This window comes from Pseudophryne corroboree, chromosome 1 (genome assembly GCF_028390025.1).
Source record: "Pseudophryne corroboree isolate aPseCor3 chromosome 1, aPseCor3.hap2, whole genome shotgun sequence".
Lineage (NCBI taxonomy): Eukaryota > Metazoa > Chordata > Amphibia > Anura > Myobatrachidae > Pseudophryne > Pseudophryne corroboree.
The window spans coordinates 16618183-16622570 of record NC_086444.1 but is presented as its reverse complement, the minus strand read 5'-3'; positions in this window follow the sequence as shown (position 1 = coordinate 16622570).

Here is a 4388-nt window from a genome sequence, read left to right as displayed (position 1 = left end):
ATCGCTCCGTGTGTATACCCCATAGCGATAGCGAAGCGTGACCCCGCGTTGAGCAGGGGGGGAGCGGCTACTTTTTGCCCAGGCCTGTTGGAGGGGCCTGGGAGGGAGTCCCACTGCCCCCCCCCCCTTCCCCGTTGTATAGGGCTTCTGGACGGCACTTGGGTGCGGGGAGAGAGAGGAGCAGCACTGAACACAATCAACGTGTGTGCTGGGCTGGGGAGAGAGGCTACTGCAGAGACAGTCACTCCTCTCTCTCCCCACACCCAAGTGCCATCCAGGTGCTCTCTACAACGGGGAAGGGGGGGCAGTGGGACCCCCCAGGCCCCTACATCAGGCCTGGGCAAAAAGTAGCTGCCCCTCCCCTTCTTGGCGCCACTGCTCAGCTAGCCTGCACTATAGAAGGCAACTGGGTAGAGGCTCTCTAAGTTTCTGGTAGCCCGGTTACTCTTATAAAAGACGAATTGGCAAACCCCTTTAACCGTAAGGGAAAAACTGTTGGTGTGACTTGCATACAAGGGGATACTCGGTATCATGTTACTATGGAGGGGAAGATAAAAACGCAGTGTGGTTCTGCTGTAGTCTCTGTGGGTTTGGTTCCTGGCTTGATGTATGATGGGATATTGGGGAGAGACTTTGCCCACTTCTGAGTGCAAAGTCTTACCATGATCTCCTCGCAGGTGTTACCCATTTCCTGGCTAAGTGAGTGCAGCAGATGCATATTTATTTATATGTTTATAATACAGGGTTGTGCAACAGGTTGCAATATCTCACATATGAGTACTGTACTTATCCAATATGTAAACTAAATGTTTAGTAATTCCATATATTGAAAAAATTAACAATATTCCTGTACAACTTATTGCCCCTATGATTTGAGCCAGTAGAACGTCTGAATACATTCTGGGGTAACGTACTTGTGTCACTCCCATCCTGTGATCATCAGCAGACTGTGTATGTGTATGCGCCAAAACAATCAATTGCAGACTGTTCAGATCACCATGCATGCGCACCGTACAGAGGACCGAGCATGGCCGATGGGCACTGTCGGGACAGCAACTGGGCAGTTACTATGTGGACACCAGGGAAGGATGCACAGCCTGACTTCTGTGCTTGGTGCATGTAGAGGGAGAAGGACCCCCTGTTGCACCCAGCATGGAGTGGATGCAAGTGGCCACACTAGTAATGAGAGCTGAACGGGAAACGGTGGGTGGAGCGATGCATAGGTATGCAGATGGCCGGATACCTGCACAGATGGACGTGCTGCACAGATGGAGGTGTTTATGCTGGAATGCAGGGTTCTCCTTTCTCCAAACATAACGCTTCTCACTTAAACCAAAAAGCTCTGTTTTGGACTCATCTGTCCACAAAACACTGTTCCAATAGTCTTCTGGCTTGTCCAGGTGATCTTTAGCAAACTGCAGATGGGCAGCAATGTTCTTTTTGGAGGACAGCGGCCTTCTCCTTGCAATCCTACCATGTACACCATTGTTCAGTGTCCTACTGATGGGGGACTCATGAACATTGGGGGTCATTCCGAGTTGATCGCTCGCTAGCAATTTTTTCCAGCGCTGTGATCAGGTAGTCGCCGCCCACAGGGGAGTGTATTTTCGCTTTGCAAGTGTGCGAACCCATGTGCAGCTGAGCGGTACAAAAATAGTTTGTGCAGTTTCTGAGTAGGTCTGAACTTACTCAGCCGCTGCGATCACTTCAGCCTGTCTGGACCCGGAATTGACGTTAGACACCCGCCCTGCAAACACTTGGACACACCTGCGTTTCTCCTACCACTCCCAGAAAACGGTCCGTTGACACTCACAAACGCCCTCTTCCTGTCAATCTCCCTGCGATCGGCTGTGTGAATAAATTCTTCGTTAAATTCATCGCCCAGCAACGATCCGCTTTGTACCCGTACGACCCAAAAATGGCGGAACCTGGATTGCACACCCTATTACTAAAGATATCAAGAGGTGCTATCATGCTGAGGCTTCTAACACTATGCTGGGGGAAGAGAGATGAAGATGCACACTCCTAGCACTAAGAACACTGATAATAAAAATAATTTAAATAAACCCTCACAATTAACATGGAGTGTAATTGAAGTTCTTAGCACACATTTGCGCAAATATGCGGGCCCATGTACCGCGGCCAGGTGACTTCATCACATGGGTCCCTAACAGTCCTAATACTATCACATTTTATACATTTATTCAGGACTTACCTCTAAATAGTGCCCTTATCAATGTGTGATCTGAAATGCAGGAACCCAGCTAATTAAAACACCTGAGGGTGAATGGGAGGAGTGCCAATACCAGAGGAATGAAGCCTTGTCTTCCAGTGTACACTATGGCCCTCATTCCGAGTTGTTCGCTCGCAAGCTGCTTTTAGCAGCATTACACACGCTAAGCCGCCGCCTACTGGGAGTGAATCTTAGCATATTAAAATTGCGAACGAAAGATTCTCAATATTGCGAAAAGACTTCTCTGTGCAGTTTTTGAGTAGCTCGAGACTTACTCTGCCAGTGCGATCAGTTCAGTGCTTGTCGTTCCTGGTTTGACGTCACAAACACACCCTGCGTTCGCCCAGACACTCCTCCTTTTCTCCAGCCACTCCCGCGTTTTTCCCAGAAACGGTAGCGTTTTTTCACACACTCCCATAAAACGGCCAGTTTCCGCCCAGAAACACCCACTTCCTGTCAATCACATTACGATCACCAGAACGAAGAAAAAACCTCGTAAAGCCGTGAGTAAAATACCTAACTGCATAGTAAAGTTACTTGGCGCAGTCGCAGTGCGAACATTGCGCATGCGCATTAAGCGGAAAATCGCTGCGATGTGAAGAAAATTACCGAGCGAACAACTCGGAATGACCACCTATATACACAAATATAGAGGAAAAAAGGGGGGGACCTGGACTGCACACCCTAATACTAAAGATATCAAGAGGTGCTATCATGCTGAGGCTTCTAACACTATTCTGGGGGAAGAGAGACGCAGATGCACACTCCTAGCACTAAGAACACTGATAATAAAAATAATTTAAATAAACCCTCACAATTAACATGGAATATAATTGAAGTTCTTGTGCTAAGAACGTCAATTATACTCCATGTTAATTGTGAGGGTTTATTTAAATTATTTTTATTATCAGTGTTCTTAGTGCTAAGAGTGTGCATCTGCATCTCTTTATCCGTATGACGCGCCTGCGCACTGCGGTGAATACACATGCACAGTAGTGACCTGATCGATTGCCTGCAAAAAATGGCAACGTGCGATCAGGTCGGAATGACCCCCATTAATATTAGCTAATGTGAGAAAGGACTTCAGTGGCTAGAGGTTACTTTGGGTTCCTTTGTGACCTTGCAAACTATTCGACTCCTTGCTCTTGTCATGAACTTTGTTGGTTGACCTCTCCTGAGAAGGGTAATAATGGTCTGGAATTTTCTCCATTTGTACACAGTCTATCTTACTGTTGATCGGTGGAGTCCAAACTCTTTACAGATGGTTCTGTAACCTTTTCCGGCCTGATGAGCATCAACAACTCTTCTTCTGAGGTCCTCAGAAATCTCCTCTGCTCGTGGCATGATACACTTCCACAAACGTGTTGCGAACATCAGACTTTGATAGATCCCTGTTCTTTTAAAAACTAGGTTGTCCAGTCACACCTGATTGTCATCCCATAGATTGAAAATACCTGACTCTAATTTAACCTTAAAAATATCTACTAAGCCTAAAGGTTCACTTACTTCTGCCCCTCACACATATTTGATATTGGATCATTTTCCTCAATAAAAAAAAAAAATTAAGCGCATCTCATTTTTTGGTCTCATGTGTTAGATTTGGTCTTTTTATGTACATGTAGGATTTGTGTGAAAATCTGACGTAGTTTTAGGCCAAGTTTCTGCAGAAATATAGAAAATTCTGAAGGGTTCACAAACTTTCAAATACCACTGTACAAATAAATAGAGAATCTTACATCTCACATGCTGAAATAAAGTAAAGGTTCTACACGTTTGTTTCATTTTCTTATGAAAAGGACATTAAAGGGTCATTACAATTAGCCATAAATTTTTGTGTAATAATTCACCTGTGAAACCATGACTTTCTTTCCACCTCGCACAGTTACGTTCCCGCATTATCCATCCATTTGTGTGTGATAGTACTTGCAACACAACACACAAGTATACAGTAGGGGTAAATTAAGGGTCCATATTCTGTTGATTTATAGGTGATTAAGTGATGATTTTGACAACTCGGACGGCCGAAGGCTGTCGTTTCCTAGCGATCGCCTCTGCCTGATTGATGGGCAGAGGTGGTCGCTGGGCGAGAGTGGGCGGCACGGCGGTGTTTGGCCGCCGTTATGGGGGCGCGTCCGGCCAACGCAGGTGTGGCCGG